The sequence below is a fragment of the Chiloscyllium punctatum genome, chromosome 27 (genome assembly GCF_047496795.1).
Source record: "Chiloscyllium punctatum isolate Juve2018m chromosome 27, sChiPun1.3, whole genome shotgun sequence".
NCBI lineage: Eukaryota > Metazoa > Chordata > Chondrichthyes > Orectolobiformes > Hemiscylliidae > Chiloscyllium > Chiloscyllium punctatum.
Window position 1 is genome coordinate 78,160,688 of NC_092765.1, and position 14,728 is coordinate 78,175,415.

The 14,728-nt window shown below is 43.5% G+C and overlaps 1 non-coding gene across 1 annotated transcript; it reads left to right on the top strand.

Moving 5' to 3' along the window:
• The first annotated feature begins 7,487 nt into the window (after positions 1 to 7,487).
• On the top strand, positions 7,488 to 7,569 carry trnas-gcu (transfer RNA serine (anticodon GCU)). The gene has a single exon. It is a non-coding gene; the product is annotated as a tRNA-Ser (tRNA).
• Positions 7,570 to 14,728: the final 7,159 nt, after the last annotated feature.

Here is a 14,728-nt window from a genome sequence, read left to right on the forward strand (position 1 = left end):
GATCCACTGTCGGTAGGGGATGGTTTTGGGGCACAACGATCATTGTATTGTAAAGTTCAAGATGATGGTAGAGAATGATGTGCAATAATTGAGATGGAGAAACATTAGTTGATTGAGAGCAGCCTTCAATGGGGCAAGAATGAAGCTGGGAACTTTTCAATAAGGCCAGTGAAATGGTAGCATTAAATCGTGTGAACCCAGTCAGGTTGAGCTGGGATTGTGGAGATGGGGCTGCAGTGTGATCACGACTGAGAATAGCAAATTTAACAAATTTGTAGAAATCTAACAGGCTTTTCATTGCACCACAAGGTTTGTGAATTAGAACCGCACCAGAATTGGAGTTTAGTTCAGTTTTCATCTGAATCATTGACTGTTGTGCTGATTCATCGCCAATTCCTGTCTTCTGGAGTTCTTGTCCCTGCTACTGACCAGAGGCAATTCCTTACCTTCTTGGTTGTGAGTTTTCACGGAATCATGATCAGACCAGAACCAGATTCTCACTCGCAAAACCTGCAAATTTCGTGCAGAAACCCATTGTCTCTAAACACATTTCCCTCCCAAATGCACTGTTCGATTGCTTAAATGTCTTTATGCCGTTGTGTGACAGGTTGTTGTGGATGAGCTGGGTAAAGACAGTGACGTGTTTGGTCAGCCATGATGATATCAAACGGTATGTTGGACACGTGTTTGGACAAGCCTCCTCCTGTTCCTGTCTTTCTGTGCTGTTTCTTACAGAAGGTTTTCAAAATTAACCTGATGGGGGCAATGTGAATCTACACTACGGAATATCAAAGTCCTTCCCTTTACCCCACCGTTCTCACAGCCAGAACAGACAGCTCGTATTGCTGCTTTAGATCAGACAGCGAAGGTATCTCTCAGGTGCTCTGTCAGACTGCATGCCCCTTCACACAGGTTTCCAACTGGGTACATGGAGCAAGCAAACGTGTGGATATTGGGATTCAGGGACAGATTTCCATTCTGCTGGGCTGCAGTTCTGGTCACGTGAATTTTTGTCAATGCTGCGACTTTCTGTGTATTCTTCCCACTTTACGATTTAAACTGTAATTGATTTTTGTTATTGCATAACATTCTTACATCTTCAGTATTCATGCAAACTGTGCAACGTGTTCTTGGATGTAGGATTAGTGAAGATTATTACTGAACGCAAAATATTTCATTTTACGTCTATGAATTTTCAGAAGGAATTTGGCAAAGTTTCATTGATTCGAATTCTGTGCCGAATGAAGCCGATCGAAGGAAATGCCCTGCGACAGCGGCAATGTAACATTGTCTGTAAGCAACGGAGGAACCAACAGAAACCCAGTTTTCAATGTCCTGTATTTTTTTCACATTTTTTTGTGTCCGTTTTGTATCCTTTTCGTGAACCTGATGCTTCAATAATCAGAGGTTCATGTCTGTTTCACCTTGCCTGCAATAGCTTTAATTTCAGAACCAGACAGTTCAGGGAAATGAAGTAGGGTGAGTGACTGAGGTACCAGTGGGGAAGTACATCACCACCAAAGATCCCACACTGTTGTGGTTCAGTGGTTAGTACTGCTGCCTCAACAAGGTGTAAAATTCGATTCCAGCCTCGGTGGACTGTCTGTGTCGAGTTTGCACATTCTCCCGTGAATGTGTGGGTTTTCTCCGGGTGTTCCAGTTTCCTCCCACAGTCCAAAGGTTGTGCAGGTCAGGTGAGTTTGTCATTCTAAATTGCCCATAGTACATTTGTCAGAGGGGAAATGTTTCTGGTTGGATTACTCTTCGGAGGGTTGGTGTGGACTTTTGGGTCCGAAGCGTCTGTTGCCATACTGTAGGGAATATAATAATCACAGCAAAACTAGAGTAGTCGAGTTACAGTTCCCAAGGTACGTGAAGGTCACGTGACAGGTTCGCTGTCTGCGGCTCCAGTCACGCAATTTGTCAGCGCCGAACACCTAAAGGTGCATAACATGCCAAGGTTGTAAGTTCAATGCTTATCTAAAGATGCTGTTACTGATATTTACCAGGGATTATTGAAGCATCAGACTGAAGCGCAGTTGGAAACAATGTTGAGTGAAGTAGCATTTGCTTGGAAATTCCAGTTTCTGACGTGGGGAAATGTTTTTTCTTTGGTAAATATGCCAATTATTAACAGAAAATCTGCAAATATTCCCCAGGTGAATATCCATCTATGTATAGAGAACCAGAGGTGAAGTTTTAGCGTGATGACCTTCCCAAAATTGCTGACCTAGCACTGGATTACATCCTGGGAAAGTCTGTAAAAATCGTTTCACATCATTCAATTTCCTGCAAGCTGCACAGCTCATTCAATCAATCGAAAGTATTAGATTTAACTCCTTGTGGAGTTTGACTGTTGTCAGTAAACCTGGTAAAGTATCTGGGCAAGTAGTTTTGCTGTTGGGAGGAACAAAGGGTCAAACTGGAATAACGTTGAGTCTTAGCGCAGGATTTTTCAAGCGGAGATAAAAGAGTATTAAATGGACTCACTCCCCTTTCGGTTGATTATGTCCAAATGTTCAAGACAACAGAAAGCAATGACAATGATGTTTTACATCGACAGGCCAAATCTTGTTCACTAGAGTCACCACAGTATTACAGACCAGGTGAGCGAGGGACATGATGATCCTTGTGGAAACCTGAGACAGTGAGAGAATTAATCCCACGCTGTTGGTCTCATTTTCCTCAAAAACCAGTTAGTCAGTGGACTGAGCTAACTGACTTCCATTTAATGTAGAGCTAAACCAAACAGCTCAGTGCATTTACAGTATTAAATATTTCATGTCGAATGAGTTGCTACACCTTCCAACTCCACCAGCTCTTCTTATACTTAACATTTTCAGTTGCAGGTGTCATGCAATTTCCTTCCTATGAATGTTAACCAATTCGAGAATGTTTCCATTTTGCATCCCCATCCAGGAAGTCCAGAATCACTGTCGCTGTTTAATTCTCCCTGTGACTGAGTGGGTTTGCTCAGGGTGCTCCGGTTTCCTCCCACAGTCCAAACATGTGCAGGTTAGTTGAATCAGCTGTGTTAAATTGCCCGTACTGTTCGGGGCAGGGGTAAATGTAGCGCAATAGGTCTGGGTGGATTGCGCTTCAGCTGGTCGGTGTGGACTTGTTGCTCAACAGGGCCTGTTTCCAAACTATAAGTAATCTAATCTAATCTAATCTAATATAATATAATTCATTCCTTGTATGCGTGCATTCGCTTTTCAAATATTCTTTAATCAGCTCCTGAAATGATTCTATTTCTCAAAATTCATCTCCGAAATCAATAACTCTCAGAATAAAAATACCTACTCCAAACTTCTTTATCATGTCCCGATGGGTTTGAAGTTCTAACGTCTAGGTTCTACTCATCTAAACGACGGAATTTCCCTCGTGTTTACTCGTAACAACTTCACATCAGCTGAATAACCTCTCTTCGGACACAACTAAGTCTTTCCTGATTTCTCCCGCATTATTCCTTATTCAATGCTACCATCCCTTTAAATCCCCTCTTTTCGTTTCTAGAGGCTTTATCTGCCAGTAAACCTCATTTCCATCGTTTATAACGACATGGTATCATAGCCGTGTCATTCCTAGACCTTTTATAGTCCAGTAAATACTGCCCGTGTCTTTCATCATGTCTTTATAGCCCTGTATATTTCAGCCTGAGAAAGGATGCTGGGTCCAATTCAATGAATGAAAACTCACCACTAAGATATGCAAACTTATAACCGACACAGGAACGGTGGAAACAATTTCAATTATAGCTGAATCGATTGGTTGCAACAGAATCGGGTCAAATCCCAGTCACATACATGACTGTTGTTCTTATAGTTATTTGTTCTCTACGTGTGCTGAAGTAACACAGTGAGGGATCAATTACTATTGCCAGTCATACTTAAGCGGTTGGGTATGAAATGCTGACGTTGTGAGGTCAGAGCATTTTTTATTGACATAGGCCATTCACTGTTCGAATATCAGTCTTAGGAAGTAGACAGAGAGCGATTTTGAACGAAATTTGAGCAGGGAAGTTTACTCCATGGCGTAACACCAATTTGCGTGCTAACTTTGTTGTTTACCTCATTTGTGTGTTTTGCCTCTTTGGGGATTTTGAAGTTAGCCTCTCTATACAAAAGTTCCGTGCTTTTGCACCATTATACAAAAGATGCAGTACAATAACACCCAACGCTGTTTCGGTCAACTTGCACAGATATTGACCCCTGGAAAAATCACTGTGCACTGTTCTCGAGTGTGGAAAATAATTTGCTGCATTCCCACTCTTATGGCTCTTTTCATTACATCAGCTTCTGTTCTTCACTAAATCCGATTCAGCAGATCTTGTCACTGAGTCATTTCTTTGTATGTGTTCAGATCATGTGAGCAGAATATCACAGTCCATAACCCAGAAGTCAGACCATACTCAGGGAACCGTACTCTGCTCTTGACTATTTCATGAACATCAGGGAGAAATATCAGTGCTCTTCAAAATTTAATATCCTGTTTTTCAGAAGCAAGGTAAACAGTTCCAGGTTTCTGCTTTTGTTGTCACAAGGACCAAGATTGTAAATGCTGGAACCAGTTGAGACTGTCAGCTCTCCCACATCCATTTTCTCCCCAGGAAATGTTCACTTGATTGTCTGAATTGGATTCTTCCAAAAAGAAGAATCTTTTTATCCATTGATTTCTGGTTTATGGGCCAACTAGGCTCCCTCTGGGCCTCTGTACATCGCGCTGACGACAGCAGTTTCCCGCAGTCTTCCGTTTTTTTGTAGCAAGTACCTTCAAGGATGACATCAAAAGTTGTTCGCTGTTACTGTGTGATACTCCACCAATGGAGACAGCTCTATCAATGGAGGCAGCTCAGTCCGCTGAGATGGGATAATTTCTGCAGTGTGTCCTGCGGATCATACACAGAGCATAGATCATACAGAGTGAGAGCGCTCGAAAAGGCCAATTGGTCACTAATACCTGTGTCAGCTCGGGATATACAAACTATGGATTAAAGCAGAAACACTGGGGATTGGATCATGTTTCAAGTGTTTACGCGAGGCAGGAAGCAGAAAAAGATACACTGTGAAGCGATTGGGATCTGACGACAGGAGCAGCAAATAGGTTGTACAGAGCAGAGGAGAGCTTTGAAGTATTGAATTCTGATTGATGGGCCGATCATACTTTCCCTAGGCCAAGCCACTACAGTTGATAATATGTCAGTGTCTCTCGGAATTGTGATGGCACATTCAAATATCACCGTTACACTGCAGGAAATTCCTTTTTACAATGTGAGGGCAGTCTTTATGTAAAATACCTTAAATATTTAATTCTTTCTCATAAATAATTCGACTCCATCTTAAAGTATTGTATTGTCTTCTTTCCACTTTACCTGTTATTGTGCCTGCACTGAAGTTGATTTGCTCCTTCTGCGTGTGTTTTACAGTCTGGGTGATATGATGCATTTGTACTGATCCACCTTCTGACAGAATTTTCCACTTCACTTCAGCCCGTCCTAACGTCGGTATCTGATACCATTCCCGTTGTCTGGGTGTTAAGTGCTCGTCTCAGATCCAGCCTGCCCTCACCCAAAATAAACTCAAAACTCAGACACACTGTGATCAATGCAATCCAGGGACATCTTCACTCCGTAGTCATTGATTATTCCTAGGAGAACGTTCGGACAGCAGATACTAGAGATCAGAGTCTGGAGTGTGGTGCTGGAAAAGCACAGCAGGTCAGTCAGCATCTGATGAGCAGGAGAATCCACGTTTCAGGATGGGGGAAAGCGGTGGTTGGATGAAGGTGAGGGAGAAGATGATAGTTCAGAAGGAGCAGTGATGTAATGGGTCCAGAGGGCGGTGCCAAGTTTGAGGCTTGGGACGTGGGGCAAGGGAAATGAGGAAACTGTTCAAATCCACACTTATCCCGAGAGGTGACAGAGTCACAAGGCGCAATATATGGCGTTCGTCCTCCAGGTATTGGGTGGTTATGGTTTTGCGTGAAGGAGGCCCAGGACCTGCACTCTTTGACGGAGTGGGAGGGGGAGTTGAAGTGTTCAGTCACTGGATGGTGAAGTTGGTGGGTGCGGGTGTCCCAAAGATGTTCTCTGAAATGATCTGCAAGAAGGTGTCCTGTCTCCCTGCTGTCGAGGAGACCACACTGGATTCAACAGATGCAGTAGATGACATTGTAAGTTGTACAGGTGAATTTCTAACTGAAGTGGAAGGATCCCTTGGGGCCTGAGACGGAGATGAGTGGAGTGGTGTGGGAACTGCTTTTACCCTTCCTGCGGTGGCAGGGAAATATGCCAGAAGTGGGGTGTGTGTTTATTGGGGGTTGTAGACCTGACTAGGGGTTCGTGGAGAGAATGGTCTTTTCAGAATGCTGATAGGGGTGTGTAGGGAAATATATACCTGATAGTGGGGTCTGTTTGGAGATTGCAGAAGTGGTGGAGTCTTATATGATTTATGCTGAGTTTGGTGGGGTGAACGTTGAGGACCATGGGATTCTGTCCTTGTTGCGGGAGGGGTGGGGTTTAAGGGCAGTGGTGTGAGTGAAGTGGAGGAGATGCACTGGCGGGCATCGTCAAACACGTGGGTTGGAAACCAACTTGGACTTTCTGAGGCGTAATTGGTCATCCTGGGAAAAAATGCAGGAGAGGCGGAGGAATAAGGAATAAGTGATTCTGTTTTTACACGAGGTGGGGTGGAAGGAGATGTCGTATTGTTAGCTGTGGTAGTTGGTGGGGTTGTAATATATGTCTCTCATTGGTCATTCCAAGAAATGGAAGGGAGTTGCCAAGAAGATCCAGGTGAATTTGAGGTCGGGGTGAAAGGTGTTGGATGGTGAACTGTTCAACGTCCTCGTGGGAGCACGACGTGACGCCCAACACATTCATCAATATAGCAGAGGAACAAGTGGAGAGAGGTGCCAGAGTAACTGCGAAAGACGGATAATTCCACATATCTGACAAACAGGCAGGCAGGCATAGCTGGGTCACATGTGGGTGCCCATGGCTAGCCCTTTGGTTTGGAGGAAGTGGGAGGATTGGAAGGAAAAGTTGTTGAGGGTGAGGACCAGTTCAGCCAGCTGGATGAGGGTGTCGGTGGGAGGATACTGGTTGGGATGGAACGAGATGAAGACACAGAGGGTTTGGAGACTTTCGTCATGGCAGATGGATGTGCAGAGGGACTGGATCTCCAAGGTGAAGATGACGCGTTGTCGACCAGGGAAATAAAAGTCTTTAGTGAGATTAAGTACATAAGTGGTGTCACAAACATAGGTGCGAATTTCCTGGACTGGGGAGACAGGAAGGTGTTAATGTAGGAAGAGATGAGTCGGGTCAAACAGGCGCAGTCAGAGACAGCAGGTCTTAGGAAGGAGGTAGAATCGGGCAGTGTGGGGTTCATGGACAATGAGGTTGGAGGCTGTGAATGGGAGATTCCCCAAAGGTGATGAGATTGTGATGCTCTGGGAGATTATGTCATATCCTTTCCTGCATATGCGACGAGGTGGCCGAGAGGTCAAGGCGATGGACTGCTAATCCATTGTGTTCTGCACGCGTGGGTTCGAATCCCACTCTCGTCGCTATTTTCTGATTATCACACTGTCTTATTGAAACTGCAACTCCAATGGTTAGTTTATCTGCATCGACCAGATTATAAAACCTCAAAGAATAATTTGAGACTGATGCCTGAATTTAACGAAATGTAGACTGAAATGGGATAATGAAAAGGAACGCGATTTTCTTTTCAAAGTCAAGTTGCTGTGAACGTTAATCTTATGAAAGTGATCCAGGGAAACCAAATAACGAGAGATGCGATGTGCATCTTTAATGCTATGGGATTCTTAATGAGTGTTTTGTCACATGAAATCTGGAGCAGGTTGGGTAGAAGTGATTCATCTTGGTGGTAAGAGCACAGAGAGACACCACAAAATAATAGAGATATTTCAAAAGGTGCAGGGGGTGGGTGCAGCAGCACAGAAAACTGGCTGTGAATGCACAGTAGAGAATTGCCGATGTGGGTGCCGTGATTGGCATGGACAGACTTACACATTGATCTCGCCCTTTCCCCCTTGCTCTTGCCATTGATGAAGGCTGATATAAGACACAGATAAACACAAGATGTGGGAAGCAAGCTCCCTCTCGTTATGCACACACTGGATGCATCACATTGAACTATGAACAACTGGAGAAATCAGCATGTTAACTGCAGGAAGTGAACGTAAACTGTGGATCAATAACCACAGATTAAATCAGCATAAACATCTAAAGTGTCTTTAAACGAAGGTCATTAACAGACGTTTCGTTCTAATACCTAATATGGCTTTCATGGGAAACCAAGTCTCACAAATTTGATTGTGTTTTTTAAAGACATAACAAAGAAGATTGATGAGGGCAGAGTAGAAGATGTGATCTATATGGACTTCATGGAGGACTGATTAGGAAGGTTAGATCTCATGGACTAAAGGGAGAACCAACCACTTAGATACAGAACTAGCTCAAAGGTAGACGACTGAGGGTGCCAGTGGAGCATTGTTTTTTCAGACTGGAGACCTGTGACCAGTGGAGTGCCACAGCGATTGGTGCTGGGTCCTCGACTTCTTATAATTTACATAAATGATTTGGATATCAGCATAAGAGGTACAATTAGTAAGTTAGAGATGATACCAAAATTGTTGGTGCAGTGCACAACGAAGAGGGTAATCTCAGATTACAACAGGATCTGGCCAGATGGGCCAATGGGCTAAGAAATGGCAGATGGACTTTAATTCGCATAAATGTAAGGTGCTACATTTTAGGAAAGCAAATCTTAGCAGGATTTATAAAAATAGGGATAAGGGCTTGGGAATGTTGCTGAAGAAAGAGACCTTGGAGTGCAGGTTCATAGCTCCTTGAAAGCGGAGCCGCAGGTAGATAGGATAGTGAAGAAGGCGTTTGGCATGCTTTCCTTTATTGTTCAAAGTATTGAGTGCAGGAGTTGGGAGGACATGCTGCGGCTGTACAGGGCATTGGTTAGGCCACTGTTGGAATATTGTGTGCAATTCTGGTCTCCTGTCTATTGGAAAGATATTGTGAAACTTGAAAGGGTTCAGAAAGGATTTCCAAGGATGTTGCCAGGGTTGGTGGATTTGAGCGTTCGGGGGAGTCTGAACAGGCTGGAGCTTTTTCCTCTGGAGCATTGGAGGCTGAGGGCTGACCTTATAGATGTTTACTAAATTATGAGGGGCATGGATACGATAAATGGACAAAGTATTTCCCTGGAATCGGGGAGTCCAGACTTAGAGGGCATAGGTTTGGTTTGAGAGGGGAAAGATATAAAAGAGACCTAAGGGACAACGTTTTCACACAGACGGTAGTAGGTGTATGGAATGAGCTACCAGAGGATGTGGTAGCTGGTACAATTGCAACATTTAAGAGGCTTTTGGATGGGAATATGAAGAGGAAGGGTATGGAGGGATATGGGCCGGGTACTGGCGGGTGGTTCTAGATTGGGTTTGGATATCTGGTCGGCGTGGACAGGTTGGACTGAAGGGTCTGTTTCAGTGACATCTCTATGACCACATTTCAAGGTGGATGGCAACAATACCAATGTTGTTTTGAAATTGAGGTCTATTTCATCATTTTACACAGTGACAAAGTTCAATTTAAATAATACAAATCACGTTCGCTCACACGGAATAAAACTATGATTTCATTACAAGCATTGTCCTTTTTAAGTAGCAGTTACTCAACATGAAAAATAAGACGTAATTTTTATTGAACATCCGTCAATTAACACCATTATCTTACTTCCCATTGACTGCAATATGCACATGCTAAATAAGGTTTACGAATGGAAGTATTTTAGTATGATTCAGCGGTGATGAGAAATAAGATTAGGTTTTCATGGTGCAGATATTCCACCAATGGCTCCAGTGGTGGAAATGGTCAGTGGGCAATATTTCTATGATGGTATAGAGGTGAGGGAGATGCCAGGGATGGGAGCTACCACCTCATCTGGAGCAGCGTCTGTAGACATGGACCAGTGAGCATTGTGATATCAGACTGGGAGGTCCAACCACACCTGGAGCTGCTTTTATTAACATGGACCGGCAGGGAGCATTGGGACTTCAGACTTCGAGATCCAACCTCATTTGTACCAGCATCTTTTGACATGGACCAGGGAGCATTGCGAGATCAGTCTGAGAGCTCCACCCTCATCTGGAGCAGCTTTTCATGACATGGCGCAGCAGGGAGCATTTGGGACATCAGAGTGGGAGTTCCAATTTTACTTGCAGCAGCATCTATTGACATGGAGCAGCAAGGAGCAATGGAACGTCAGGTTGGGAGCTGCAACCTCACCTGGAGCAGCTTGTATTTCCATGGAAGAGGAGGGAGGATTGCGATATTAGGCTGGGGGAAAGGATATTCAACCAATTTAATCTGAAGTAAAATAAGTCTCAACACCTCAGATGTTAGATGATTTATGAAGAATCTGTCGTAGGGAAAAAAAATCTTTAGATATTGAAGACAAGTCCTGGAAATATTCAACTCAGGAACACGCATTAATATCGAGAGAAATGCGAGTGATGTTTCAGGTCTTTGACTTTTCTTTTCTGACCGACTCTATACTGGATTACATCACCAAAAGGACTTCTTCACTCATTTTATGTTACTTATTTCCTGCAAATATGAACAGGTCATTGACGCAATCTAAATCTGAAAATTGTGGGAAATGCGATATTGTCATTCGGCTGGAGTTTACCTCGAATTATAGTGGAAACGCAGCAAAATAAGTTGAAATTTCCTCGATCAGCAGTGACGTCGTTGATTGGCTGATCAGATTGTGAATGGTAGTTTTATTTGAGGACAAATTGAAGTGAATAATTGATGGTGATTATGTTTGATTTTTGTTCACCTTGGGACTGTTACTGTTATTGCTCATGTCCTTGTTAACACCAAAGGTCTGCAGAGTGTAAAATCTCAGCTGTGCATCTGGCCAGTGTTACAACCATTTGTATACCTGGCTACGGATCAGATGGTTATAGGTTCGAAATTTACTTGGCGCAAGAGCGTTGTGGAGATTCACAGTACATCCAAGCTTTTTGTTTTGTTACACTGAGGTGGATAATATTTGGAATTTTCATCTCTACGAACGAAAATTATTTCACTGTCTTCGATAAGGTAAACATGACCAAGGACAATCAGAGTTAAAAATCCCACAGCACCAAGTTACATCGAACAGGCGTATTTGGAACCAACAGCTTCTTCGTCAGACGGTTGACAACTGTTGGACTCTAATCTGGCTTCGCGTGATTTTCAAATTTGTCCACGCCAGTCCAACACCAACACATCCAAGTCAGGGGTACCCTCGACACCACGAACGGTCGGTTAAAGTCCAGATGATCTTCCAAAAGATCACGCACGTTGACACATACATCAAGTGTCGGCAGAAAGACACCCACCTGATGAAGGAGCGGCTCTCTGAAAGCTCGTGCTTCCAAATAAACCTGCTGGACTATGCTCTGATGTTGTGTAATTTTTTACTTTGTCTACCCAACTCAAACACTGCCACTTCCATATCATAGAGAACATCAGTCATGTCCCAGCGCTGTCAGAGAAAACAATCCTGAAATAGCAACGCACATTGTTCATAGGTACGTTTCATTTTCAGATACCAACCCATTCAATCACTGCAGCTTCTGTGTATGAAAAGCACAGAAAGGAAATAGCTGAGACCCAGTTTTGACAGTATTTTGAAAATCTTTGGGAAGTGGAATCAGAGCAGAATGAAGAATGAACTGTCCCACTGCACAGAGAGGAGGAAGACAATTTTCACTTCTTTCAAGGGCTAGGGTATTGACTGATCTAAGGCATTAAACAGATTCCTGATACAGCTGATCTCTCTGCGTCAGGAACAAGAAGTCCTGATTTCCTGAACGGTAATGAAACCCAGGCCACTCAGTTAAGGCGCCGAATACTAACAACTAGACCACCAGGGATGAGGGCAGAAACTGTTGCACCGTTTCTTCATAACACAGTTTTTAAAATTATGTCACTGCAGATATGTTTCCCCTCAAATATGAATAAATAATCAAGTGTTTACAGCACAGAAATGGGTCCCATCATTTCCCTTCCCAGCACCTGGTCTGTAATCTTGTAAACTCTGATGTTTCACGTGTTCATCTCAATGCTAATTACCCTGGAACGTTTTAATCTTGTAAGATGCAATAAATGGGATTGAAGTTTGAGATGGGAAAAATATGTTCACACCCAGTCGGGGAACTGAAGCCCATTTTTACGCACAAAATGAGGCACGCAGACACATTTCCCCAAGAATGAAACCGGCCTCGGGAGAAAACAAACAGAAAGTAAGATTTCGCCCGCTTGGCTGATATTGTCCAATTTCAGACTTCAACACCAGTGTCTGGTTACAGCAAAGAAAGGAAGTATTCAGCCCGTCCCGTCCCAGTGTTCCTTGCCACATGTTTCCCCATTACTCTGTTGTTTATACTGCCTCAACTCGTTCTTGCAGCAAAACTAGATCGTGGCTCACGCCCCCTATTTCCTGTCCTGCCGAACGGTTTTCCTCAAGTTCTTGGACTGAAAAACAGGAATGGGATATTTCAAACACTTTTCTAGTTTACAAGGCCAGTGTTATCACCACTGACCAGCACATTGCCAGCTCAGAGGTAAGGTCTCATAAATTAGAAACTTCAATGCAACAGATGATTGGTTAGCCTTAGTGTTGTAAGCCAAACAACAAGACTGGAATCGAGGCGAGGGCATCTTCACAGAAGGATGAGAGAATAGAATGATGAACCTGATGGTGTCCAGGTTGGTGTTAACAGAAATCTTCCCTGGTGGTATAGTGATGAGGATTCAATTCTTTCACTGTCATGGCTTGTTAAATGTTAACCTTTACAGTAATCGATATGAAATACTGCCTGAGCTTTCGAAGCAGAATGATGTTGTGCAGCAGTCAGAACCGCTTCCCTGTATGTTACAGTTCCGCATCAGCAACGTCAGCTGCAATTGCCTAACGTTCAATCAGTTTAAATCAAGAACGGAGGGGGCGACACTAAAATGGAAGGGGAATGGTGGTTTGTGAGAGTTAACTACATGCCTCATGGAGTCAGGTTCAATGCAGATAATGGATATCGTGTTGTTCTTTGTTCATTTCACCTCGGTTCAGTGTTACGGTGGGGCACGCATTTTTTTAAATTTGGTACATTTTACTCAGGTCTGTTTTGCAGCTTCATATTAAGGCAAACAATTTGAAGAACAGAAAGACACCATTCAGACCATGAAGTCTGCTACGCTGTTGAGTGGTTTCATATCTGATCTGATAACCTTGAACTGCACTTTCTTTCCTTTACCCATAACGCTTGATGTCTTTGCGGTTTGAAGATCTGCCGATCTCAGCCTCATTACAGCTAATGACCCTTCCTCAACAGCCATCTGCTACAAGAAAATCCACTGATCCTGAACTGTCTGAGAGATGAAATGCTTCCTCCCCTCTGTTTTAATTGTGAGATCCATATTCTAATACGAAGTTAAAAATCATACAACACCAGGTCATAGTCTAACAGGTTTAATTGGAAGCATTAGCTTTTGGAGAGCTGCTTCTCTATCAGGTGTTCGTGGAGTACACAGTTATAAAATACAGAACTTATCGCAAAAGTTTACAGTGTGATGTAATTAAAATTATGCATTGAAAAATATCTTGATTGATTGTTAAATCTTCTATCTGTTAGAATGACTATGTTAGCTTCAGTTGTTTCTTATGTAATTTGCAAAACTTTCTTTGAAAGTTACATTCTCAGGTGAACTTTAACAATTAGTGTCAGCCCTGATAATATTTTGAAGGTGTTAGTCCCTGTGTGCTGTGTCCGTGGCATAATGTTTAGGCTGACGTTAATCTCTGCACAATGGTGAGCACTGCTGCCTCACAGCGCCAGAGACCCAGGTTTAATTCCCGCCTCAGGCGACTGACTGTGTGGAGTTTGCGCATTCTCCCAGTGTCTGTGTGGGTGTGTTCCGGTTTGCCCCCACAGTCCAAAAATGTGCAGGTTAGGTGAAGTGGCCATATTAAAATGTCCGTAGTGTTAGGTGTAGGGGAATGGATCTGCGTGGGTTGCGCTTCGGCGGGTTGGTGTGGACCTGTTGAACCGAAGGGCCTGTTTCCACTCTGTAAGTAATCTAATCTAAAAAAAACGCTGCAGGCAAGGATTCTTTGAGGTATGGTACAATGGTGAAACCCAGCAAAGGGTACAGCAACAGATGAATGGAACTGCACGTGAATCAGACATGTGTGCCCCTTCCCAGCTGGAGAGCACTTCCGTGGTCCAGGACATTCGACCTCGGACCTTCAGGTGACATTCCTCCAAGGCGGACTTCGACACAGGCAGCAGCTAAATGGGCCCGAGCAGAGGCTGTGAGCAAATTTCGGTAACAATGGGGATGGCTTCAACTGCGACCTTGGGTTCATGTCACAGTACAGGTGATCCCATTGCCCTATCAACACACAGCGACACTCCTACACACACACACACACATGCATATATACGTTTGTGGGGTGAATTTGTACTTCCAGAGTTACATTGTACTTTGCTCAAAAACTGCATGAATCCATGTCAGTCTCTGTTAACTCATTTTATAAAATTAGAATCAATCTAAACATTATGGAACAGACAACAGCACACGGGGACTGACACCAATTCTTCATGCTCACCTGAGAATGTAACTTTAAAATCAAAAGTC